Source organism: Sapajus apella, unplaced genomic scaffold (genome assembly GCF_009761245.1).
Source record: "Sapajus apella isolate SASKATOON/1434 unplaced genomic scaffold, GSC_monkey_1.0 scaffold37, whole genome shotgun sequence".
NCBI lineage: Eukaryota > Metazoa > Chordata > Mammalia > Primates > Cebidae > Sapajus > Sapajus apella.
In genome coordinates, this window is record NW_022436977.1 from 4671885 (window position 1) to 4699842 (window position 27958).

Here is a 27958-nt window from a genome sequence, read left to right on the forward strand (position 1 = left end):
AGCTCCTGGGAGAGGAGCAGATCCTTGGGAAAAAAAAAATGTGCAGTCTGTGAAGGGCAAAGTTTGGCAATCTATTAAACAGCAAGTTACAATAGGCGAGTGCAGAGATCACAGAGGCTGGGATTAATGTACACACATCTATACAGGGAACTTTGATGCTTTCAAATGCCTCCTCGCCATCTGAAAATCAGGCAGCAGGCATCGCCTACATATTTCACAGCAGTCTACCTGTCTGGGTGTTTGGGCTTGACAGCAGGAAGCTCTTTGAAATGAGGCTGAGGCATTTCAAACACTTCTGCTTGAATATCCAGTTTGTATATTCTGTCGATGCCTTTTTAAATTGGCTTTATTTTACTTTATTATTTTATTTTACTAATTTTGGAATCTCTTATTAAGTTGAAACTGCAAAAGAGCAAATTACAAAGCCAGGATGCCTTTTGACGATCTCAAGTGAATGATACGGACACAGGCTCACAGGCTCACACACAATCCCATGTAACAAGGAAGGAGAGAAGTTACATTCACAGAGCACGACTGTTTTCAACAACAGTCCAGTGAAAAGTGCCAAATGTTTGAACCTTTTGACTTCTGCCAAGATAATATCATAATGGGTTAGGGAGGGATGTTTACAGCTTTCTATGAGTAATAAATAATGTAGAAGCCGTTCATTAAAACCTTCTAAATTATAGACACTGCAGGCAAATTCCTTCTTTCAAGAAGGAAAGGATGACCTGAAAATTGGTCCCCTGTTTCTTGCCTTCTACTCTTTGATTCTTTTTGTTTATGCTTCTTACCAGAAGCTAAGTGAGTAAAGTATCCGTACTGGGGGGTTTGGGTGGGCATACAAATACTTACAGGTTATAGCACTGCAAATACTTAGAGCTACAGTGCATGTAAAAATGAAGCTGGGCTGCCTTGGCCTGGTGAAATCATGCAATGGAAATCTGAAGATCTTGCATTTTATTCTGAGGTCCATCGAAGTCTTGTTCATGCTTCTCTGCTCATTTTAACAAGAAGGTACCAATATACTGGCAGGGAGGAGGAGAGTGGAAGAATTTGCATGAGGCAGGTTCTGTGACTCAGGTTTTCAAAGCTGTTTCATGGAAGGCGAAAAAAAATACTATCCTCATCCGAATCGTGATATAGGCGTGGTAGCTTGGCTATCTCTTCCAACACCACATTGCAAGGCCTTGATTGTGGGGTGTGGGAATCTTACACAAGACCTAACCAAGCCAGAGAGGATTAGCTTTAATATCATTCAAAATCTGTCAGTAGGAGAAGAGACTGTCAGTATCCTAAGGCAATACTTAGGAACAGGTAGAAGTAGGTAGGAGTGTTTTGGGAGTGACAGAAACACCGTGATTCTGAGTTGATCTCCAGAACTCCCAGGCCTGGCTCAGTGGGCATACGTTGAATTTATTTTCATTTGGTTTGGTCGGGGGTCTTGGGAGCAAGCAATTTTGACTCATAGATGTAAACAGTAAGAAACCAAAGTGTTGAGTTGGGCCAAAGTTCTTCTCTTTCAAAAATAGCCTCTATCAGGGAAAGCGAGAAGGGGGGATTAGAAATGGGCCCTGGGTTCGAGGATATTCCCAATATAAAGCCATCCTTCTAATGTAGACGTTTCAGATTCCCATGGCTTTGTTATCCATGTTGAAATTGGGCACCAGCTTTCCGATTGAACAGAAATCAAGGCAACACACGATGCTGTCTTTTGTGGTGGCAGTCTCCAGGCTGGCTTCCTTTCATGGAGGCATACCACCGAGAGGACAGGCTTCTGGTTCCAGGCACACAAGCCATCTCCAGCTAAATGATGATCCCATTTTTAAAGATATCCTTTGTATGGTTTCTTAAATGACAAGGCATTTCAAGTATAACATGGTAAAGGGGCACGATCATAATGTGGATAGAAAGAAGGTATTTCAGAGTGAGCAGGGGTGTTGAAGCAGAGCTTTATCAATAAGTGGAATTTCCTGTAAGTAGAAAGATAAATGAATTAGTAACTCAGAGTAATTTTTTAAAAAATACATATCCAGATGAAAGCTCGGATAAGTTTGATCCCTTTTAGCCAATGAAGTATGATCTCTAATTAGGTTTCCATGCAGACAGTACAGCCTTGGAGTACATTTCTGAATCTAGTTGACCTTTTCAGCTGGAGAAGCCAAATGATTTCCATTCCATGCTCTTTAATTCTGGAGGAATTTCTAATTTGTTGCCAGAGATAAAAAAAAAAAAACTCACTCCAAACATGAAAAAAGTTTTAAATAGTCCACAGTCTCATTTATAGAATATTAAAATTTTAGAGCTGAGAGAACCCTAAGAGACCATTTTATTCCATCCCTTTATCTTACTGATAATAACATTGAGGACCAGGGAAAACTCAAAGACTTGCCCAAGGTCACTCAGGGACTGAGGACCTAGGATTAGAACCCATGCCTCCTGCTTCCCACCCCAGCTTCTCTGCTTGACGGGCCTCTTATTTGCCTGCCAGGCTTTTTTTTTATGTGGTCCAGATGTTGCTGCATCAAAGGCCCCTGGCTCAACTCCACCATCAGACCTGCTTCAGGGAAACTTCCACGGGCCAACACCTACCCTATTGCCTTTCTTAATTTCTTTTGGAAATTCTCTATTCTCTCACCTTATTAATGTTAAAACAAAACGGGTTCTTTTATTGCCACAGGCAGCAGGAAAGTGAAGTTCTTGATGGAGGCAAGTGTCTTCCCTAGTGAGAGCAAGTAAATTAGTTCTGAGGTCCTCTCACTCACTGTAACTGTAATGAGAGACACCAGCCCTTCTTCATTAATGAGATGCCAATCACAAAGGGAGCAGCCTCAGAGAGCCTTTGGGGAAGGGGGCGGCGGGAGAGAGCAGTGATTGGCACTGTACTAAGAAGGGAGGAAGCAGAAAATAAAAGCCTCCAGAGGTGGGAAAACACACGTGGGTGATCTCAAATCTGATGGGTAGTTCCAGCGGGAACGTGAGGGGTGCCTGAATGGGCGAGTCAGCCTAGTCTATGGCAAACATCTTTGAGCAGTAGAATTCGGGAGCTACCCTCCCCCGCCGGCATATTTTCCCATATATGCTTTCCAAGGCAAGGTTGTGTTCATGCTAAAGTGTGTCCCACATGGGAATCCATATGATTGGTGACAGTTGGGCCTCATTAATGACTGGGTTCTCTTGGAAGGTTGTCAGTAGTGAACCTCCTCGCTCCTCTGCCTTAGATTTCGTCAAGAGTTTAACATGCCGTGTAACCTCCTAAACTTTTGAAAAGGAAACTTTTTTTAATTTTCTTTGAGACGGAGTCTCGCTCTATCACCCAGACTGGAGTGCAGGTGTGCAATCTCGGCTCACTGCAACCTCTGCCTCGTGGGTTCATGTGATTCCCCTGGCTCTGCCTCCTGAGTAGCTGGGACTACAGGTGTGTGCCACCACGCCCAGCTAATTTTTGTGTTTTCATGGGAGACAGGGTTTCACCATCTTGGCCAGGATGGTCTCAGTCTCTTGACCTCATGATCTGCCCGCCTCAGCCTCCCAAAGTGCTGGGATCACAGGCTTGAGCCACCAAGCTGGCTGAAAAGGTAACTTTCTAAAAGAAAGTTAAGGAACAATCATTTGATGCTTAAGGGAACTTTTTTTCTTGCATGAGATAGTTTCCCTGGTAGAAGCCACTGTTCCTCAATTTGTCCAAAGACCAAGTTAACCCAAGGACTATGTTTCTAGGGCAGGGGAAACATCTAAATCATATTTGCTCAGCTCTTCTCTCAAAAGCGGTTTGAGAGTAGGCTCTGCCCCTGGCAAGATGATGCTTGCTGTCTTTCCCTCCCAGCTACCCAGAATGGCATTTGCAGAATCATTGAGAACGTTTTGGGAAAATATCTGTGCAGTTTTCCCAACTCAGTTTTTACCATCTGCAGTCTGCCTTTGCTTTGGTAGACTGGCAGAAAATCTGTGCATATTGGAAACAGAACTTTTATTTGTAATTAAATGCCTTTTTCCCTGTTATTTTTTCCCTGAAAACATTTTTTTAATGAATATGGGTCTATATGAAGGTTAAAAGACTTTCAGCACTCAAAACAACTTAATAAAATGTCTGAGCACACAATTAGGCATGCTTATGTCCTTCAAGAATCAGGTAGCGGAAGTTCTAATTGGCAAAGCAGCATCTTGAATGTCATTTTCTAAACCCATTAGACCATGTCTAACAGAGAAAGAGGAGAAGCAGCAGCAGTTTACAAAATACCAATAGGGTCCCCATTGGAGACATAATTTTAAGGTAGCAGTTAGATGATATTGAACTTGTAACAAAATGTAGCTACAAAGCCAGAGTTGCTTCAAGTAAAATGACATTTCTTGAGATTATGTGTAGGCTTACCTAATAATAGTAGGAGTAAATATGTGTATAAGCAACCTGGAGGTGCTCCTTTATTCTTTCTGTGTGTGTAGGGTGTGCATTGTGTGTGTGTGTGTGTGTGTGTGCGTGTGATGCAATTCTTTAAAGCACGCAGTCAGCTGTAATATATCCTCCTTTCTCTGAATTCTGGTGACCTTTCACCATATATTGGGCAAGAAACAGGCCTGTGGTTTTGGTTTGATAGAAATACAGCACATCTGTCTTCAGTTATTCACGTATAATGCCTTAACCTTTGTGTCTGGCTGCTTTGGGTCTGTCACCATTAAAATTTACATTAAGAACCGGAAGTTTTTAATACATTCAAGCCAAAGTTGAGCCTCCCAGAGATGTTGTCTTGCCTGGAATCCCCTTGTTTAGTTGAGCAGTACTTTTGGAAAATCTGACGAGATTACCTAGAAATTCCATTCTGTGTTGAAGACCAAAAAGGAAGAATCACCATGGAAAATAAAGATTCATACAGCCAACAGCATTTTATTCTAGACACTATGTTTCTGCTGGAAACCTGTTTTTCAAAAACTTGGTGGACAAAATCTCATTTGTTTATTTTTCCCCTTATGTTTTAGACACCTGGGTTTTTAAAGATAACATTCTTACAGATGTTTTGGACGGATTTGTTTTCAAAAGTGCTCAAGGACTTGATTTCCAAGGACCAGACTTTTTTCTTTTCATTACCAACCGCAGTACTTTTCGAAGAAGGGGAAACTTAGCCTGCGATTGGCCTGCATGCAATAGAATCACACACCTTCCTGGTTTTAAGAAGCATTTGAAACCAAACCATGCCTAAGTGTGCTACTTGACTGCCCTTTCTAAAAAAAAAATTGTCATCTTTGTCAGACCAAACTTGTATGGTGTTTTGAATTTAATCAGAGCCATACTTAAATGGTTAAGAAGAAGGACAGAAGTCTACCCTGGAAACGGCTCATAGGAAAATGAGAGAATTTCAGTTTTACTTACTCAGGCACACCATAGAAGAGGTACTTCTCCAAGCTGGTAAATGAGCCATTTTTGCAAAAATAGAAGCAACGTTCTGGGCAAGTGCTTGAAAGTAGAAAAGCCTGGGATAGAACATTATTTTTTAAAAAAACACATCATAAAAGAGAGTTGCCCAGGTCTTCTTAACTAGGGAACTAGCTCTTCTACACATTTACCATAAGATAATTGATGTTTGTAATGCTGCCCCTAAGGCACTACAGGATCCTAAAATGCCTCCTGAATAATCAAAGAGTGATTCATTGCGTTCTGGGTGGTTTTCTTGTTTAGTGTATTTTATTGTATACTAATCCCTTTGAAAATTGGTAATACATCTGTGATGGGTACCAGAGGTTTGCAATCCAGAGCACACAGCCACAACTGGTGAGTGGGCAGCATCTTTGGTGTACAGGCTGGGTACCACCCCCACATCCTCGATCCTGCTGCTCGAAGCGGCAGTGTTGTCCATGGAATCTGCAGAAGTGGGTCTCCGTGAAGGCTTCATTCAACTCCTCCCTCTCCTCCCTTTCCTGCTCAGCTTGCTAGAAGGAGCCCGCATGTAAACAGCGATTCCATATTCCCACCCCTCCCTGTGCCCAAAAGAAAGGCCAGAAACTTAGGGCGGCACTAATTATGCAGAGTCATACAAAAATTCTGATATTTGACCTCTTTTAATCTACAAAAGCCACGTTTTCATATGACCAGTTGCAGTGGTTACAAATATGAGGCACCTGTGTGTGTCTGTGTGTGTGTGTGTGTGTCTGCGTGTGTGTCTGTGTGTGTGTCTGCGTGTGTGTCTGCATGTGTGTCTGCGTGTACAGACATGCAGAGATCATTCTGTTACCCAGAAGACTTGATTAACAAGAACACCAAAGCTCCACCGGATCACACGATTTGCTGTCCCCTCATTTGTTAAACAAACAACTTTTTCCTTCTTTGCTGTTCCTTAGCTGGTAACCAGGAATGGAACCCCAGCATGCTCACAGCACTGCTATGCATTCGGTGAAAATGGCCTTCCTACTTCTTGGTATGCTCTGTTTATATTTTAATGCTATTTACAGATGAAATATTCCATAAATATTCATACAGTGCCTGTACAAAGGAAAGGATCCGAAGAGCTCTTTATTAACAAGCTCCCTTATGTCAGGGTAACTATGGGAGAAAGGGCTTTAATCCATCCTCCCGAAGTTCCCACACAAAAACTGAACTATCCTCTTTACACATAATATTGGGGTGACCTGGGATTTACCAGCTAAATTCACAGCTAAAAGTGTCAGCTAATGAATTATTCCAAGTAAATTAACAGACTAAGGGAATCCTGTTTTTCAGTCCCAAACCAATGCACTCTTCATTAGCAAGTACGCTTAATGTGGGAGAGATCAACTAGGTGCCAGAGAATGTTTAGCCCACATTCATCCTCTGCACGGTTCCTCGACCCCAGTGATCAATTGACATTTGTTAGAAGAGCATTTTATTCTTCCAAAGGAAGGCTCAGAAACATTAGAAAAAAATGTTTTTAAGCTCAGAGAGCTTGTAATGAACCAAATTAAAACCTTTTTTAAAAACACACATACAAATTGAACTTTTTATAAAATATTCAGGACCTTCAAATATAAAACTCTAAAAAATCCCACATACACTTCAAGGTCATGCTTTTAAAAAATTTAAAATACTGAGTTGAGTGACTGACGTGTCCAAAATTCTGTCAGAGTAATCTTTGTAGCAAAGAAATTAAATCTAACGAATTATTTTTTGTCTCGTCGATGGGGGGAAAAGGGGATAGCAAGTCGTATTTCCCCCTCCCATCTTTGTATCAAAGATGGTTAAATACTTCTTTCTGTTCCGTCAGATTGCCTCCACTGGCAAGATACTACTTGGGAAAAGAGTAGCTAGAAGTGAAAATGAAACTGGCAGCCCCAGAGATCCACAGGGCATCATTTGGCATGCACTTCTTTGAGGCCTACCCAAAAGTGGTTAATCAGAGAGTAGGGACGATGTCAGATTACGTTAGAGGCAGATTTCTCTATGTTTATGGGCAAATCTGAGACGGCCAGTCTTTCAGGTCTGGAGCTGTGGTTGCACACAAAATACGATCCTAAAATGAAATGCCAGTATTTAATCCTTCCAACTACTCAGCTTCCTCATTATTCTCTTGTGGGAATTGTGGTTGCTACTGACTCAAAGTTGCCCCCCGTTTGATGATGTATTCATTCCTAGAGGTGGCCCCCATGTCCCCTTCAACCTGGATTCCTGTTGAGGATCCTATAGTGAGAATTCAATTAATCTCAAGATAAAATCCAGCAACAAGAACTTTTAAGCCTTGAAATGCACAAAGCTGTGTGTGTATTTACGTGTAGTGTGTTGTCCACCCTCAAACATAGTCCGGGCTGTCCTCTGTGGGGCAGGACTCTCAGTATGTTCTCTCAGGCTCTCCTTGGGGAATATTTCTTAGCAGAGTGCATTTTTGTTACATGAGGCCAGAGCTGCATGTGGCTACTGAATCAACCATTTTGACGTCAGTTAGTTCTTTCCAGTTGCCCTAATGACTGTTCATTGAGCATTTGATTGGATTAGGATAGGTTGATGCAGTTCAACTGAATCAAGGTGTAGCAAGGAGAAAACCCACTAGATTGTAAATCTACAGAATGGTTTGAGCCTCAGCTCAGCTGCTAACTTGCTATGTGACATTCAGATCTCTTGACCACTCTGAGCCTCAGTTTCTTTGCCTGTAAAGTGGTAACTGTCTAGCCTCTCTTATCAATCTTTCAGAATTGTTAATTCAGATTCAACGATCTGCTGCATGTGAAAGCTTTTGAATCCATCTGAGTTATCAGCTGGAACTTTCTAGAGTTAGTTGGCACAATGTTTCAGGAGATAATTTGAGGATGACTTTGCAGGGAATTCCTATGCCAATCAGAAAGCATTCTTTTATTGTGTACCAATGGCAGTAAAAAAATGAGAAAGACGATTGTACCAGTTGGACTCACTTGATCATCACCACTTTAAAGATGACCAAAAAAATCATTGAGAGAATCACGGCAAATCCTTGGTATTCACTGTTACCATGGTGGTGAAGAGGAAAATTCCCACTCTCCAACTGTGTTTGAAAACAGAGAGGTCTAAAGCCTTGGAACAAGTTGTGGCAAATGGACAGGATGTCCTAGAATGACACCCTCGGTGTAAATAAATCACCGGAACTGATGGCAGCCACCCAAGACTTTTGAAGGAACTCAAGGGTGAAATTGTGGAACTATTGGCCAAAACGTGTAACTTGTTACAAATGGGTATTGTGCTCAAGACCTGGCAAATCGCCACCATGACTCTGAAAGAAGAGAAGCACAGGTAGGTGAGCCTCCCTTTTCTACCTAGCAAGCTGGCAGAGACTATCCAAGTGGGTAGTGTCACCGAATACATGCTTATCGTAGCATGGAGATTTAGGGAGCATTCACCCTGCGCCGAGCGTGGTGCAGGCTGCTAGAGGTGAACAAATGAAAGTGTCTGGAAGGTTGTTTGACAAAGGGGTCTGAAAACTCCAGTGCTACAAACATAGATTTGGGAAGTCATTGACATATAGGTCAAATAAAGCCAATAGCCTTCACCTAGAGATGCTGGTCCGATCAATTAGAAGATCCTGTCTGGAACAGCATGCACATGCTAGGAGTGGACTACCTGGAAAAGAGAGTGGAGATGTACTAGCATCGTCTGCATTGCTGGCCTATACCACGCTCTGTGTTTGCCATCTCCATGTGGGTGAATGTTGGAATTCTGAGGGTGACAAGTGGCTGTGATAACCCAGCAAGAGTGTGAAAAGGAAGAACAGAAGAGTTTGAAAGGCGGACTCCTGCACAAAGCAAGCATTTGGGGGTCAGGACAGAGGGAAGAAACCAGCAAGGGAGACTGAAAGTGTTCATCATGTGTTCGTCTATTCCTTTATGCAACAAGTAAGCCTGGCCACTTTCTATGTGCCAGGCACCATTTTACACCCCTGGAGTCACATCCAGGGATGTTCTGTTTTGGGAACAATAAGAGAAACATCAGATAGTGATAAATACTCAGAATCAGAAGAGGGATTGGTTGGGCACTGTAGCAGGGTTGGTCAGCTCTAACCGGAGCTGAAACCTGAATGGCAGGAGCCAGCCACTGATGCAAAGAATCGTGAGAAGAACATGCTAGGCAGAAGAAACAGCTAATACAAAGGCCTTGAGACAGAGAAAATGGCAGAAAAATACTCTTTCCAGAAGTTTGGCTGTGTAAAGTAGCATCTTGAGGGGAAGACAGGACTGGGAAGGAGGTTTCCTGATGCTGTGTATAGTTGGTTGGCTGGCTGTGTAGAATAGAGAGACCTGATAATGTTTGTGGATTTTAGGAAAAAAAGAAGTGGAAAAGGAAAGATTGATAATGCGGGAGAGAGAAAGGATGATCAGTGGTGCTGAGAGGGACAGTTGTCATAGAGAAGGTGCAAAGATCGTAAGGGCAAGGGCAGATTATACAGAGTCTAGAACAGCATTCCCCAAGCACTTCTAAACTTGTAAACTCATTTTATAGTCATACATATAACTTGAACATTTTTTTAGACATCTAATCATTTTGCATATAATGCAACATGAAGTGAGTTAATGTTTTTAAATGTATGTGTCATTTTAGATAAGTATATATTAAAGATTTTATTACAAAATTAATTGAATACATTATTTACTAATATTCATGAATTATAATAATAAATTCTGAATGAGTTCCATCTAAATAGTGATGCCCATGGTTTAATTTACTTTAATTATGTAAGAAATGACAATTTATGAAACAGACATTAAAATGACATCCATTAGTATGCTTAGTTTGGCAACTAAATAAAAATTGAACTGTGGGTTGAAATTTAACTGTCTCATAGTATCAAAAGTAGATAAAAACAGGCCAAATCTGATTTACAACTAATGGTAAAAAAGCTTACCTTTCGGGTAAAAAATGTGATTTATTTTTATTCTTTGTTTCTTTATTTCTAATGAAATAAAAGGATTTCTGGCTGCTATTAGTAAACACATCTATCCAAAAAATTAAAAGCCAAACTGGACATAAGCAACACCAAATTTTCTGTTATTTACGTTGATTTTTGAACTTAGGGAGGGATCTTAATGGGTTATGTGAGAGGTAAATGCAGTTCTGAAATCCAGTGAAGAATACCTTGACATATATTTACAAAGTTACCATCAGATGCACACTCTTCATAAACTTTTAAAATTTTTACTTCAGAATTTTTCTACTATTTGTCTTTATCAAAAACCCACTGTGCATAAGAATTAGACAGCTTAAGCAATTAAACAACCAAAAATAAACTTTTTTTTTTTTTTTTTTTTGAGGCAGAGTCTTGCTCTGTCACCCAGGCTAGAGTGAAGGGACATGATCTTGACTCACTGCAGTCTCTGCCTCCCAGGTTCAAGTGATTCCCCTGACTCAGCCTCCCGAATAGCTGGGACTACAGGCGCGTGCCACCTCATCCAGCTAATTTTTGTATTTTTAATAGAGACGAGGTTTCACCATCTTGGCCAGGCTGGTCTTGAACTCCTGACCTCGTGATCCATCCCCCTTGGCCTCCCAAACTGCTGGGATTACAAGCATGAGCCACTGTGCCCAGCCAAAAATAAACATTTAAAATTGCCTGTTCAGTTGCCACAGTAACTGGTAACATTCAGCTCTTCATTCAATGGCGGAGAGTGAGAAAGTCATGAGCACAGGTAGCTAATGCCAAACTCTGTACTTTTAAATGAAAACCATATGTAAGTAGTCATTGCATTTATTCAGTTATTTACGTAGGCGTTAAAATATCTGCTATTATCACGTTTAATGACATGAACACTGCAGAAACTTTTTGTGAAGCTCTGGGTTTCCCTCGAGTTGGGAGCTGTGACTTAGGAGAAGGTGGAGATATTGAGGGATGATAAGCTCCACCAAGGCAAGGATTTCATTTTGTTCACTGCTGCATCCCCTACAGACACTTTGCAAATATTCAGTGAATAAATGAATGAGCGAATGAATGAATGCAGCTTAGGTCGAAGTCAGAGTTTTCTGCAGAGGTGTGGAACGGAGTGGATGTGATTTGAGTTGAGGAGAGAAACTGCTGTAAGAACAAGAGAGGAAACCAACAGGAGATGAGTTAGCAAACAACCTTATGGGTGAAAAGGCAGATTCTTTCCATCAAGAACATTTATCCCAAAATTTATTGATAGCTGTTCAACCATTTCTTGAACAGCTACTATGTGTTGAGCTTGTGAAAAATGCTGTGGGATTCAGAGATGAAAAAGACTCAGTTCTCATCTTCAAGAAGTAGTCTGAGTTTATGGGGATGATAAGAGAGATATTCATTCCAGACTGAGCATACACAATCCATGTTGCACAGACTTTAGAAGGAAAGGAAAAGCAGCCTAAGGGAAGCTGTTCAAGAAGCAAGAGAATGGAGCCCTAGTTCCAGCTTTGGCACCAACTGGAAAGTCATTTGCCCTCTCTGGGCCCTGGTTTCCTCATCTGTTTAAGAAGGAACTAGGACCAGAGCTCCTCAACGTGCCTGTGCAGCAAATCTGTGACAGTCTATGGGGTTTGGAAATTCGGAGGAGGTGGATGTTAGTGTTGGCAGAGGTATTGTGGACATGTGTCCTCAAGGATGTGGGAGTTGAGTTGTCCCTGAAGAATGAGGGAAGGGTGTCAAAGTTGGGGGTCAAGCATTTCAGTTACAGGAACCAAGGCATGAGAGTAAAACAGTCCAAATAATTTTTTGATGTCTATTCTATGAAGAGAAGTATGAAATAGCAAAGTCAGACGATATGGATTCTACACTGCAGAAGGAATGAGCAAGAGTTTATTTGAAACAAAGGGTCAAATTCATGTCATTGGAATAATCCCAACTTTGGAAGCCCCACACATTGGTATTAAGAGGAATCTTCTAAAAGAGCTAAGTGAGAGGAATGCACAGTGAAACCTCCGTGTTGGTGAGATGTTGATGATGTTAACAAAAGGTGATGGGAGAATGTGACATGTTCTCATAAGGTGGAAAAGCAGCCGATGATTTTCAAAGCAGGCAAATATAAAAATAGCTCATGCTATGTTGCAAATACGGATTTCTACCCAAAAAGGGATGCCATTGGGACCCAGAAGACCAACACAATATAGGAAGTACCCATAAATCTATCGAGGCCAAAACTGAAAACATAATCCTAGCCTTGTTCGGACCCATTGAGAGGAGGTTGAGGGTAAAGAGCAAGTGACTAGCCACTGACCAGTGTTCCAAGTGTGGGTTAAGGGCCTTAGCTAGTTGCGTAATGTTGGTCTCTTCATTGTCCAGTGGGAGTAATAATACTTGCTCCACGTGTATCACAATGCTGTTACAAGGATCAAATGGAGCAATGGACGTGGATTTGCTTTAAAAAGAATCAAGTGCTGTAATCACTGGAATAAAGCAATAGAAATTCGTGCATTTGTGACGTCTGTCTAGTATATGAACAGCTTGTGCAAACATACTTAAAGCTGTTCCTTGTATTTGCACAGTGCTTTAGAGCTTATCAGTTTCCAAAAATATAAAGGGATATAGTATGGCTTTAAATTCCGAAAACCTAGGTTTGAATTCCAATCTCTTGTGTTATTTAACGCATCTGGGCTCAATTTTTTCGTCTGTAAACTAGAGACAGAGATACCTATGCTTGCATGGTGGTTGTGAGACTCAGATACGGTAATGAGGCTGGGCGCGGTGGCTCACGCATGTAATTCCAGCCCTTTGGGAGGCTGAGGCAGGCAGATCACGAGGTCAGGAGTCTGAGACCAGCCTGATCAACATAGCGAAAGCCCACCTCTACTAAAAATACAAAAATTAGCCGGGCATGGTGGCATGCTCCTGTAGTCCCAGCTACTCGGGAGGCTGAAGCAGGAGAACTGCTTGAAGCTGGGAGGCAGACATTGCAGTGAGCTGAGATCACGCTACTAAACTCCAGACTGGGAGACAGAGTAAGATTCCATCTCAAAAAGCAAACCAAAAAAATAAATAGTATAATGGATGACGGGTGGAGAGTCACTGCCTGCCCATGCAGGCCCTCAGAGCATAGTGGCTATTTTTATTTCCATCTTCTACTAGAACATAATCTCCTAGGGCTGAGACCACGTCCGTTGGTATTCCCAGTTACCTGTAGAGTGCCTGAGACAGAGTTGGTGTTCAATAAGTACTTGTTGAATGGATGGATTAACGGAATGAATGGATGGGTGAATACCAACCCTGTAATAGAGATGAAAGACGGTAATATCTGCTTTCTTGGGTACCAAAACCAAGGCTCAGAGAGTTTGAATAACTGTCAAAGGTTAGCGTCAGAACTAAACTGGGAATAGGACCTAAAGGCATCTCTTTTCTATGCCACCCACGTGCAGTTCCCTGTTCTGAACCTCTAACCTTTGGTGGAAACCCGGGCAACAGTTTTCTGAGCTGTTATTGTCCTATCTTTTAGAAAAACAGAAGCTTTTTTTTTTTTTTTCTGGATTTTTGTTCAGGGATCACAGAGTAAAAAAATTCAAGTCAACTTATACATTCTTTTTGTTTTTTTGAAAAGGGTCCAAAAAGCAAAGCAAAGAAACATAAGCAAAATCTCAAATATCTTTGGTTTTGACAGTCCCTGGTTGGCTGGACCGAGCTCCAGGAAAATGGATCTAATCTGCACCGAAAGGTACAGTTTGTTTCTTTCTCCCGCAGACAGACGGAAATGTGTGTTTGGGAGGCTGATTCATCCGATGGCCCCTGTACCAGGCCTGGGACCAGCACTATTCATTATTTGCTCTGCTCCTCTTTCGTTTACAAGGTCAGAGTCGATGTTTTGGTTGTTTTCCCAGCACTGCTCTACTGACCGACTTCGCTCTAATCCCTTGATGTCACTTAAATAAACTCGAGGCGGGTGGGGGTAGGGGGAGCAATTTGAGAACTCCAATGATTTCCTACCGCTGTTGTTCTCGGCGGCAAATTAATTTGATGCTGTTATGTAAGTGTAATCATCCTCTCTAATCACATCACAGGATTGGGAACTGCCAGAAATAACAGAAGGGAACATTGGAGATATCAAAGGGGAGCCACTGAAATAGATTGTTTATTTAGGTACCAAATTGAAACTCTATTATTGGAAGATGGAAAACAACCCTCACGCTTTCCTTTCACACGTCCCTGTGCTTTACATACTGTATTTGTCAGGGTGCATCAGCCAGAAGGAAAGGGAAATACGAAATCAGAGCTTCCAGTTGTGCCATCGGGAAGGAAATGGGGAAAGTGAGAGGTGTCTGAGCGTCAGTGGGCTTGTGTTGGTGCCTGAAATTTTGGTTGGGATTGCTGCTCGAAGAGGCTTCTCTCTTTGCCCAATGTTCTTTCCTCATTTCTGCCTTCTCTCTTTCTTATTCTCTCCCATACTGGTCCATTGCCTTCTCCCTCCCCATTTTTTTAGCAAGTCAAAGAAGACTCAGCCTAGCTCAGATACCCTTTTCCCCCTCTTTGTGGATGGCCCCTCTCTCGAGTGATGGGGACCCTGGGAGATATGTTATTCACGCATATGGCTTCCCCGTCTCCTAACACAGGTTGCTGGATCTGTTTCCTCTCCCCAAACTCTTGTTCATGTAGTATGGATTTAAATTCTGAAAACCTAGGTTTGGATTCCAATCTCGTTGCTTGCTACTGTGATTTGGCATAGTGTCGTTTAGTTCATCTGGGCTCCATTTCCTCATCTATGAAATAGAGATAGAGACACCTACACTGGCATGGTGGTTGTGAGATTCAAATACAGTAATGGATGAAGGGTGGAGAGCCAGTGCCTGCCCATGCAGGCCCTCAGAGCACAGTGGCTGTTTTTATTTCCATCTTCCACTAGGACATAAGCTCCTAGGGCTGAGACCGTGTCCATTGGTATTCGCAGTTACCAGCAGAGTTCCTGAGACAGAATTGGTATTCAGTAAGTACTTGGTGAATGCATGGATTAACGGAATGAACATTGGAGATATCAAAGGTATCAAAGCCACTTTGATGGCTCCCCTCTCAAGTGATGGGAGCCCCGGGAGATATGTTACATGCATACAGCTTCCCTGCCTCCTAATGCATGTGGTCGGATCTCTTTCCCCTTCCCAAATGCTTCTGCTTCTACCTAGACATGGAGTCATAGCAGTGAGAAATAAAGTCCCATCCTTACTCAGAGTGTGTTTCACAGAGTGGCCTATGCAGTTGTGGTAGAGGAACTTAGAGGCTGTTTTTGTTCCTCAACTCTGTTCTTCCCCACGAGCAGTTTGTTTACTGTTTCTGAGCCTCAGTTTCTTCATCTGTAAGAAGGGAGAGCCACGCTTAGTTAGCCTGGTGCCTTGAGGATGCAGGAAGCTAACACCTGTGAAAGTCAGGCACGTGGTGGTCAAGATAGCAGGCACTGGAGTCAGTCTGCAGTCAGAATGTGGGATCTAGGCCCCAGCACTACCACTCAGCTGCCCAGGACCTTGGTCAAGGTACTTACCTCCTTACGCCGCAACATCCTCATCTGTAAAGTGGCATAATGAAAATACTGATCAAAATAGCATGAAGATTAAATAAGCATGCATATTTTAAATGGTTGGCATAGTGCCTGACCTACTAAATGCTAGTTTATGGTCATTATTATTATTCTCATTGTTATTATTTATTATTGTAATAGCAAGGCTTAATTAAATAATAATGATGATCCGTTTCCTGCTAGTCTCACTTCTTTCTCCCACCACCGATCTTCACGCAACTGCCAATTCCTCCTGACGTTATTTGCCATAAGTAATCAATGCATGACAACAGCATTGGAATCAGTCAAAGGAGGCAGAACAAGGTGAACACGGACAGGGCGTGGAGACAGATGCCCCACTATGGGAAGGAAAAGGACATTCAGCTGAAGGCTGTTAGGAGACATACTCCTTGGGGCCTCCAACTGTGGCCTCTCCCTGTTCTCCTGGTCTCTCAGGCCCTCTGCACTGTCTTACATTCAAGCCCCCACCTGCCTTTTTTCCCCGCTCTCCTCACTGCCTGCTTGAAAATGCCTTCTGCCATCCAGGTCCTCACAGTGGAATGAAAGAATCCCTGTATCGTGGGGTAACGAGACCCCCAACTTGGAGTTGGAACTAAGATGCATGACTCCTCCCCCGCCCTCCGCACCTCAGAGGACTGTTAATGGACCTAGGTGGCTTTGGGTATGAAGCATGCATGGCAGAGGGCCAGCCGATTTCCTCTTTCTGAAGCAACTGCTAGGATACTGAGTGCTACTTTTTCTTGCCTTCCCTGAAGGGGATACAAATATTTTTTTCAGTGAAAAATGAAAATACATTTCTGAAACTGTTTTCTACATGTTGATCACAAAAGGGAATAGATTACGATCCGCGGTCCTCTTTCACTCTTTCTCCTCTAATCTAATCTCAATGTCATGTCCTCTCTGCCTGAAAGATTATGTACATGGAGAGTCCTAATTATTAGGCTGCCCAAAACCGCTGCTGTCCCTGGACAGAATGCTCACTGTGGTTTGGCCACCAGATTCAGACAAGGTTGCACATGGTAGCAACTGGGACAAAAATGTGCTTGCAAAAATATATTGAAACTGAAATTTTAGAAGAGATTCTTTTTCTGTTTCCTAAAGAAAATTATCTGCAGAATTATTCTCTGTAGGTCACTTCATTCAGCATGAACTCTTCAAACTGTAGGTTTTAGCTAGGCCTAAAACAAAGGAAATACCGATAGAGGAGACCATTGGCAGCGTGAAGCGTGAGTCCTTTCTCAGCTGTAGATGTGACCTGGGACTCCTAGGCTTTGGTGTCAGATTTGGCTCTGTGACTTTGGGCAAATTACTTAACCTTTTTTGAGCCTCCGTTTCCTCAACTGTAAACTTGAGCTGATAATAGTATCCATCTGTAGGGTGTTGTGAAGATAAAATGAAATAACAAATCAAATGTACTTGGCACATAGAAAGGGTTGGACTAATATTAGCTATATTCTTTTCAAGACAGGGTCTTGCTCTGTTCCCCAGGCTGCAGTGCACGGGTGTGCTTATGGCTCACTGCAGCCTTGACATTCCAGACTCAAGCAATTCGTCCACCTCAGCCTCCTGAGTAGCTGGGACTGCACGTGCACACTACCACGTCAGGCTAACTTTTTTATTTTTAGTAGAGATGGGGTCTCACTATGTTGCCCAGGCTGATCTTGAACTCTTGGGCTCAAGCAATCCTCCTGCCTTGGCCTCCCAAAATGTTGGGATCACAGGTATGAGACACTGCACCCAGCCCTAATATTAGCTATTGTCATTATTCTTTTTGTTATTTATTAGACATCTAAAATCAGGGAACAGATTTCTCTCTGTCTTATCTCCTGGTAAAAGGAGACACTATCTGTGTGCTAACAGACACCCTGCAACATTTACCTGGGCAATTCTGGTTTGCATTTACTTTTTCCCACAAAATTTAATCTGTTAAGGCAAGGGTTACTTAAATTGATCATCAGCTTACTCTCCCTCTCTTAGCTAGTATAAAAATAGCCTTTAAATTAATCTCCTGAAATAGCTAAAACAGTTCAATATTTGACTACATATCATAACTCACCACTATAGAATATTAGTTAGAAAAAAATAAGCATTTACAGAAATCTCATTAATTTGCATTTCATCCCTGCTTAGAGCAATTTGTGGTAATTCATTCTGGATCAGGGTATGTTAACTTTTACATCTATGTTTTATAGAAATAATTTACTGGAAGAATTAATGGTGCAAGTGAGATTGTAAGGGATAGACTAAACTTTTTAAAGACAGTAAATATTTTTATAACAATAATAGTCTGTATGAAATTACAATTTGTAATTTATATATGGATGTTGCTCAATGAAGGCGTAGAGCCATGTTTCTCAAAATTCTACCCAAGAGAGAATAGGGGGAAAGTCCACAACTCATAAACTACACCCCATAGCTTCTGAATCAGGAACCCTGGGAATGGACTCTAGGAATCTAGGAATGTCTTTTTTTTTTTTTTTTTTTTTTTGAGATGGAATCTAGCTCTGTGGCTCAGGCTGGAGTGCAGTGGCATGCTGCAACCTCCACCTCCTTGGTCAAAGAGATTCTCCTGCCTCAGCCTTCAGGTGAGACTACAGGCATCCACCACCACACCTGGCTAATTTTTTTGTATATTTAATAGAGACAGGGTTTTACCATGTGGGCCAGGCTGATGTTGAACTCCTGACCTCAAGTGGTCCACCCACCTCAGCCTCCCGAAATGCTGGGTTTACAGGCATGAGCCACTGTACCTGGCCAGAGTGTGCATTTTAATAAGCTCCCTGGGTAATTCTTATATTTACTAAAATTCATGAGTACCTATTACACAAAATACTGACAATCACTTATACCTTGATTACAGTAACCAGGAAACTCCTTTGCAGCTATCTAGCATTCCCCTGTGTACTGGAAAACACTGGAGCTTCCTCTTTTTAAAATATTCTAGAATTCAAACATTCTCACCAGTGCAGACTTATCTCCCCCTTTAATAAGGAGATATTGCTGAAACATACACCAACTTCCCATTATCAATGCCATGCTTCCTGCACTAGAACCCTGTAATGGAAATCCATACTGCCTAAAAATTACGGTGGTAAGACTGAGATTCAGAGGAACCGGTCTGAGACCGGGGAGGCCTAGAACACGAACCAGGATAGAACAAACAAGGACTCAGTTACTGAACCAGGAGCTGGATTGGCCGTTAAGGACAGGTTAGGAACCTAGTCAAGAACCCAGCCCAGGACAAGTTGACTGAGGCTGCCTTGATTTGAAACCACTGCACAATCCGCCGATGAGTTGACATATAAGTCAAAGAGACGTGGAACATTAACGTATCTAAGAACCACGTGAAGAAGAACCTCTTACTTTATTTGCATATGGTCTTTAGAATGCAGATGGTTCAATCTCTGGACCCATTTCCTTGTTAACAAAATAATCCCTATATTTGAAGGCACGAGATTATATCTCCTTGTGCCTCTTTTTTTTGTTTTTTTTGTTTTTTTTGCCAATTATACCAGTATTGGATTAGGACTACTTTTTTCATCTATTTCTCTATAAACTATATGATAGAGACGTGTACACACATGCAAACACACATATCGTAGGTCAGCACATATATGTACATACTTATAATATTCTAAGCTAGGCTTTGACTTAAAAGCACATCTTTTCATCTTACTTTATAATGGCAAAGGATGTACAGCAAATACAAAGTGGACCCCGAGTTTCATTTATGCCACTGTTTGCTGGAGATTAAGACCATGGGGTGAGCAAGTTTGCTTGTAACTAAAGCACAGACTCTTGGCTATTTGCAACATTTTAAACTTTAACAAGTGGGCAATGCAATATAAATGATGCTTTAAACATTTATGCATTGGGTGGGAATCTATATTAATTATAAAACAAAAGGCCAAGTCCTAGAAACAAAGAAGCATTATTATTTTTTTTTCTTCCTGAGTTGCTTTACCAAGAATTAGATCCCTAAAGGAAAGGCATAGAAACAAGAAAGGTTCTACCTACTTGATTTGTAGCTTAACTGGGAGCCCAAGACAATTCATCTGAGAGCTTACCATGGCCTGTTTGTGTATTCTACTCCGTGCCTCGCTTGTGTCCTCCAGTAATCACACGCTGCATGTCTCAAAACAGCCTCTCCTAACGCACAGTAGTCATTCTTGTGGTCCACATGGGACTGCCTCGTCTATTCTGAAATCCTGAAATGGTGGAAGCAAGTCCAAATGGTAGGAAGTTTATAAAGTGTCTGTGGCAGGTGATTGGGGCATGTTAGAATTTTTCTTTCTGCATAAAAATAGTTGTATATATTCTTCTATTTAATAGAGCAAGGCTAAGTAAAGAGATGCCAATTTAAAAACATCTGTTTCATTTTCTTTGCTCTTCTTCCAGTCACTGGAGCCCTGCACTTGATTTAGGGATTAAATCAAGTTCATCCATTCACTGCCATCTCTCAGGCAGTGTTCTCATACTCCCTTGAAGCTGGCAGGTAACAAACCTTGAACAGGCCCATCTCCCAGTTAAAAAGATCTCAGCTTCCCTTGTTTCCAAGGATTTCAACTCTTTTGGAACTCTCCCTTAAGGATTAAAACGTTGCTGTTATCTGGGAGGTGGGCCATCCTCAGCTGTTTTCACCTTAACCGAAATCACTTCATTGGTTTTTTAGAGAAGAGATTGAGCAGGGGGATATTTCCCAGCCGGGGGTGCTGCCAAGCTTTAATAGAGGGTCTCTAACATTAGGGGTTAAGGGGAACAAAAGGGGAGGACAGAAGGCTGTGAACACAAATGGTAATCAGTTCCCAATTCAGCCCAAGGCTGACACTAACTAGAGTCCATCAGTGAGTTTGTACTCACTATTTTATTCAGAGTAAATTGATATGGAATTCGACTCTTCCCCACTGGAAATAAAGTCTCTTGTTCCTTGGGTTTAACTAAGGTAGGCAACCTAGAGCATGAAGTTGAAATAATAATCTGAATTATTTGTTCAAAACCACCTGAGGAAAGATACTTTTATGACCGCCTATCTGAGATGGTCTACATAAGACTAAGCATCCATTTAATTGTACCACCCTCTATTTCATCTCATCTGTCCACACATAGTCTCAGCAAGACGTAGTCATGCACAGTGAACCTAGGCTTAGAATCTTTACCTCTTCTGGAAAGTCAGTAGAAACTTCTGTCTCCTTGGGTTTGTCTTTCAAAGGTTTCTGTTTTCTCTTGGGTCCGGCTACCAGGAGTCTGCGTCGTTGATCACAGGTAGTTTAAGGTCAGAATGTTTTTCTTCCCTCCCTTTCCAATTTTTAACGAGCTTATATTGTGAGTTCCAGAGACCAGAATTTATGAATCTCAAGGCTCATAAACCACTCTCCACCCACCATGTAGTTGTAAGCTGCAACTATCCACATCTGCAGAGCACACCTGACACGTTCAGCTTCTGAAAAGCTACAACTGGGCAGCAAGCTGGAGGAGCAAATCTCCATTCATTAAATTAAAAAAAAAAAAATGCACATGGGTCCACCACCCCTGACAGCTGGCGGCCTATATTTTTACAGCTGGGTTTTCACTTAACACCTTTTGGGATGCTGTCTTCCAAGAGTGTGGATTTGTGCTTTTCAAATCTGACTTTTGGATTTAAAAAAATGGAGCCCAGAGACTGTGTTGGAGACATACTTATAAATCTACGAAGGCTTAGCCTACAGAAGCCACAGGAAATACTGTGATATTTTGGAAAAGGTCGAGTTTCATGGATTCTGTAAGGAACTCAGCAGGTTGTAATTATTTCTTTTATTTAAAAGCCCTCCAGGTATTTTTTTTTGCAGAGGGTCTGCAATTGGGGGTAGTAGACATTTTTTTCATACTGTACATTCTTTTTGGCTGAGTGCTGGAAATACACAGGAAATAAAGTGGCTTTGAAAGACCCAGCAGCAGCCAGTCCAAGGCATGAAGTCATGCAACAGAATGGGAAATCTCCAAATCAGCAGCATCAGTTTTTGGCTGCCTCTGTCCCTGTCTTTGTGCAGGAAGGAAAAAATGAAGCAGGTGAACACACCGATCTGTTCTAACAGAAACCAAATGTCGCTGTGTCTACAGGCATGGCTCAGCAGCTGGAATCGCTCAAGAGGTTGAGACACAGGCTGACAAGACAGCTGTGTTGAGGCAGCCAGGAAAGTGAAATGAGTTGCCTGTGTCTTAATTCAAGATCCTGGTGCTGCTTTGGGCCCTGGTTGCTCTTGGCCTGGCTCAGAGGGAGGGCAGAACTGGCCGTACCGAGGCCAAGGAAAGCAGGCCAGCTTCTTATTGACCAGCCTCTGGGCTGCCTCTTAGGAAAATCAGATGCAAGGACTCTTGCCTCAGACCAGAGACAGAATCAGCCAAGTTTTTGGTCTCAGCAGCTAAAAACAAAAAGGAAAGGTCTGCTTCTGAGGCAGCAGATAGATACCCGGACATGGGTCTGACTACTTTTGCACAGGGAGGTGCAGATCTCAGGATTACTGGGAACGTGTTAGGAGAGGCCTCCACAGAAGGTGGGCTCTTGGCTCCAGCCTAGCAGTTGCGTCTGAGGTTGGATGACATTCTCTTGGAATCCTGGAAAGCAGAGAAAACTCCCCTGGAAACAGATTTAGAGTATGCAAGGTCTTCACTCACTCATGTCTAGCTCGGTTTCTTTTTGGCTGCCTTGGGCTGAGTAGAGTTAATTTTGAGCAAAGAAGAAAGAACTTCAGCCAGCATGAATGAAGCACTCTCAAGACGAGTCTCAAAATGGCCTTTCAGAAAGAGCCATCCATTGAGATGGGAGCCAGCGGGTGAGGTCACCAGCAGCACAGGGCACGGTGGCCAGGCATAGGCTGGATTCAGGAGAATCCTGGCCTGGGCCCATCATGCCCTCCGGCATTTCCATTTAATCAGCGGTGGAGGCCCTGGGTGAAATGAGGTGGGGAAGTTGTCCAGTTCCCAGTAGGTTTCCTAGGACTGAGTTTATTCCTCCCTGCCTCCTGACTCAGAGAAGATACCAGGAAGGAGCAGAGAAGAATTGCTAATGGCCCTGAGCAGGGACAGTCTCGGAACCATCCCAGCCACCATTGCTATCACCAGGACAGTAAGCTGGTGAATATCGTGCTGTCCAAGAGGCCTTAATTAGTAATGATTTGGGTGGCTCTTCACAGTCCTCGGAGCAAGCTGACATACCCTTACAGTACTTGATTCTCATAGACGTCCAGGGCGCAGGCAGATAGCGCCATCCTTGCCCCAGCTGGTGGTGAGGGCACCGAATTTAGGGAGGGTAGGTGACATGCCGTAGGCCACTCAGCTGGTGAGAGAGAGAACCAGGACTCAAATGCAGGTCTTCAGGTTCCTACTTCAGAGCTTTTGTAACTATAACAAGATGCCTCCCTGGATATAGCTGAATCAGCTGCATGGGTGTGGAACCCCTAAGCAAACAACACAGGGGTTTCTACCTAACTTGTATAAAACGGAGCTGCCGCGTGTCCCCGTGTCAGCACAGTGTCATCCCCGAAGAAGCACACGTTGGTTTTCAAAAATCACTTAAAAGCAATGTATATCTTTATTACGGTCTTTCAGAAAATGCTAAAGGAAGAGTTTCATCCACAGCTTACAGCAGATTTTCTGAAAAATCTCTTTATCCATCTATCTCCTCAAAATTCCACCTATCACAATATGACAGCTGCCTTCATCACTTCTCCTCGAAAAAAGAAAAAAGAAAAAAAGAAGTTTCCCAGAACTTTTTTTTTTAAATCTAGTGCTTTCTGATTCTTACATTTTTCTCACCTACCCTTTATCTTACAGATGTAGCGTTTCCCCTCCTGTGAGTCTGGTCTCTCCTATGTAAACTAATCAGATGGTCTTGGCTTGTTTTTATTCTTCTCTTTCATCCCCGTTCCATGACTCTGATTGGAAAAACAAGGCTCCGGATAAAATTGGACAGAGGTTCTCTTCTCCCTAGAAGCACGAGAGAAGGAGAAGCTGCAAATCACTTTCTCCTTGTCATATATGCATGAAACGGAGACGGTGACCACGGACCTTAACCGAGCTCAGCCATACGTGAGATGTGGCAGCAGGGCCTCCCACTAAATCTGGGCTTAGAATCAGAGTCATACTGTCTGGAGACGGGCAGAGAGATTGGCAGATCCACTCACCATGCCTTGCGGGTACTTCTTTTGTCAACCTCAGTCATTTTTTTTTTTTTACTCAAACTAATGTTTCCTGCCTTTATAAGCCTCATCAGTGTCTGTAGCGGAGTGACAATGGGATTGAAGCTCACTCATCTTCCACTTCAAGTAGATATGCTGTTCACCGTTTTCTTATGATAGTCTTAGTCAAGCTTAAGGTTTCCACTTAAGCCTAAAAATAATTCTTTCATGGTAGGCATGTAAATAGGACCAATTAATAAGTAGCTACTTCTGCTTTGCTATGGAAACTAGCCTCAGTTTAATTTTTGCCAGTGTCATAGAGCTAATATCAGTCATGAATAAATGCATTTCTGGCCGGGTGCAGTGGCTCACACCTGTAATCCTAGCACTTTGGGAGGCCGAAGCAGGCAGATCACTTGAGGTCAGGAGTTCATCACCGGCCTGGCCAACGTGGTGAAACCGTGTCTCTACTAAAAATACAAAAATTAGCCAGGCGTGGTGGCATGCACCTGTCGTCCCACGTACTCAGGAGGCTGAGGCACGAGAATCACCTCCTGAACCCCGGAGGCAGAGGTTGCGGTGAGCCAACATTGTGCCGCTGCACTCCAGCCTGGTAGGCAAAATGAGACTCCATCTAAAAAAAAAAAAAAAAGAATAAATACATTTACGTAAATAGGCATATCGTATAACTTGTTTCTGTGTATCTGCATCCCCATGTTCATTGCAGAATTATTCACAGTAGTCGATATATGAAATCAATCTAAGTGTCCATCAAATAATGAATGGAGAAAGAAAACATGGTATATATACACAATGGAATGTTATTTATTCCAGTTTGAAAAGCACAAAATCCTGGTCATTTGCAGCTGCATGGATGAACCTAGAGGACATTAAGTTAGTGAACTAATGAGCCAGGCACAGAAAGACAAACACTACGTGATCTCATTTATATGTGGAATCTTAAAAAGTCAAACTCATTGAAGCAAAGAGGAGAATGGTGTTAGCAGAGACGGAGCATTGGGGGGATTGAGGAGATGTTGGTCAAAGGACACAGAATGTTAGTCAGACGGAAGAAGTAAGTTCAAGAGATCTATTGAACATCATAGTGACTACAATTAATAATGATACATATTTATAAATTACTGTGAGAGATTTTAAGAATTCTCATCACAAAGATGATGTCTGTGAGGTAATGCATGTTAAATAGCTTGCTTTGATTTAGCCATTCCACTCTGTATACATGTATCAAAATACGTTGTACACCATAAATATATACCATTTTTACCTATCAGTTAGAAAGGAAAGTTGTGTCTGTATATCGTGGGGTTTGTGTGATTTTCATATTCTTCTGAATAGATTTCTGCACTTACCTAACTACCTGCTTATGTGAGCATGTAATGTTTTTATAATCAGTAAAACATTAAAGTTATTTTCACTTTTTAAAAGAATAACAGCATTCAATGTGGGTGACAGTGAGGAGACACCAAGAAACTTGGTGGTTGTTGAAGATGATAACTCCTAATACATACACTATGTATCTATATATACAGAGAGATAGAGATAAATATATCTCCAGTTGTAGCCGCAGGAATTATTTGCATTTCTCTCTAATCAATCTAGAATGGCTTCTTGGAGGAGGTGGGGTTTCAGAAGTTACATAAATGCTATGAGAGAAACTTCTGTCCAGCTGAGAGGGAAGGAACTCACAGGGCTGTGCTGAGGAGGCTTGGCAGGGAGTGGCATGTTGGTTCCCAAGGAGATTTGCACAGGTGTTCTGAGGCGGGTGAGGGGGTCAGCTGTGGCCATGCAGGATGTGTGGAAAGAAGACAAGGTTGCTGAGGCCTCCCACTTGAATAATGAGAAGATGAAGACAGTGAGAAGGTCCCTGAGGCTCCGAAATTCCAGGGAGAGGGCTGCATCTCTTTGACCAACTCCCGGGTCCATTAGGCCAATGAGGTGTGGCTCCCACGCCTCTGCAGTAAGGCTAGGGAACCAGACCTGCTTTTGGGAATTATGGGCATTTACTAACACCCCAGGTATAAGCCTCTACATTTCCAGGGCCGGACAGGGAGGAACCAGAAGCAGTCTCTGCCCTGGACCACAACCTTCTGAGCAGTGTTGATGAGAATTTTTGGTCGGTCTGACCCTATCCTTTGCTTTATTCCATTCTCTAGAAGCTCTTACCCAAGGAGGCATAGACCCATCTCACTTTCCCCTGATCTTGGTTTTCTTTTTTTTTTTTTTTTAATCTTAGAATTCATTTATTCATACATCATAAAGATACATTGACACAACTGAAAAAACTCATTTATTTTAAACTTGAGTTCCATCACTGGACCACTCTTCTTACAGTAAACCAGGAATAAATATTTTTTATGAATTGCATAATTATTTTGTGACTAGCACATTACATTGTATTATATCTTCGTTTATGAATTTGACCTCTATAAGCAACAAGTTAATATCATTCAACCTATTATTTGAAGATGTTAATTTGCTGAACATAAATATTTTTTAAAAATCTTTATGTTTCTGTTATGGCATTTCTTCACTTTTTAATATGTTGGAATTCTCAGAAAATGGCCTGGCTGGAGGTAGGTTTCCTTCAGTCTTTGAGAAGCCACAGAGTGAGGCATCTACAAGGTAAATCTTTCTTTTGCTGATAATAACTATCTTTGATAGCATCCCTTCAATGCATTTTGCCCCCTTTTTTTATTAATTTTATTGCATTTTAGGTTTTGGGGTACATGTTTTTCATAGCATCAAAAAAAAACCTCTGAAACCCATGGCCTGTTGAGTCTCATATTATCAGAGATCATATGAACAGCGAGTAAGCGGTCTTTCTCCTCTGAGGGAGGGAGGAGCCGGAGACCGCACGCAGCTCCTCCAAGGTGAAGAAAGCCTCAAGGTCGTATGAAGCAAGAGCCACTGTTCTGTAGGACACTGGCCTCTGTGCACCATGAAGCTTCTGGCTGGGAACTGAATTGAGTCATTGGTTCACTGAACTTTCTCTTCCTGTCCCACATTATTTGTTAATGGTCAGTGTTGTAAGATTAGTCACTTGAAGCATTTGGAGAGGATTTGGGAGTAACTCAAATGGTTTGTCACCGACCTGGAGCATGGAGTGTCCATTCACTCTAAACCACACCATTGCCACTGCCTAAGAAGAATGCCTAGGGCTTATATTTTGCAATTGTTCAACACCACGGAAACACAGGTGAATGGATTGCACGGCCTCAAAAAGCACCACAGCTGCCTTGTCACTGGGGTTTGCTCGACCTTTCAGGTTGGTCCGGTAGGTTAACCAACCCAAGCCCTGTTGGTAGCAGTCCAACCAACAGGATTCTGCTAGCTCCTTCGATATGGTCATAAAACCTGCAAAGCCGTGAGACTGAGGCGCTACGAAGAGCAGACAGCTACAAGAAATACATCATTCGGTCCCGCCTATGTACCTAGCGATGTCACATTTCTTTAAAAGTGAGCCCAAAAAACCTAAGAGACTTATGGTTCAGAGTGCCACTGCCATTTTTCTATTATAATTTGCGCCGAAAGATAAAGTCTTCCTGGGGTGGTTTCAACAGCTCCTCCATGTAAACGGCAGGCTCTTCATTTTTGGCACGCACACTCTCAAAGCAATTCCTGTTATTGACCTCAGCCTGCTTGGAGAGAACCATTTCAGAGACAGCCCAGCTTTCGACACAGCCTCACTGGCATTGTCCTTGGTGCCTTCCCTGTCGTAGGCTCCAGTTCACATCCAGGACTGTGAATGGTTTTGCCAGACCCAATTGTGTGTCTGCGAATGAGCTGGAGATTTTGCAATTTCAGTGGCCAGGCAAAGTTCACGCACTGCTTCAGTTCCCACTTGATAGGCCTTCTCGGACTGTGTG

At 42.4% G+C, this 27958-nt stretch overlaps 1 protein-coding gene and 1 long non-coding RNA gene across 5 annotated transcripts in view; one reads left to right on the forward strand and one right to left on the reverse strand.

The window, feature by feature from the left end:
• RORA (RAR related orphan receptor A) overlaps positions 1-27958 on the forward strand; it is a 737001-nt gene that overhangs the window by 453566 nt on the left and 255477 nt on the right. The window lies entirely within an intron of this gene.
• On the reverse strand, positions 49-27921 carry LOC116564533. 4 transcript variants are annotated; one of them, XR_004274945.1, is made up of 4 exons: positions 27722-27921; positions 23714-23880; positions 19936-23230; positions 49-1533 (listed from the first exon to the last, which is right to left on the reverse strand). It is a non-coding gene; the product is annotated as an uncharacterized LOC116564533 (long non-coding RNA). The 4 variants fall into 4 exon arrangements; XR_004274946.1 differs by lacking the exon at positions 49-1533 and adding an exon at positions 13325-14425; XR_004274948.1 differs by lacking the exon at positions 49-1533 and having other exon boundaries at positions 19468-21162; positions 23116-23230.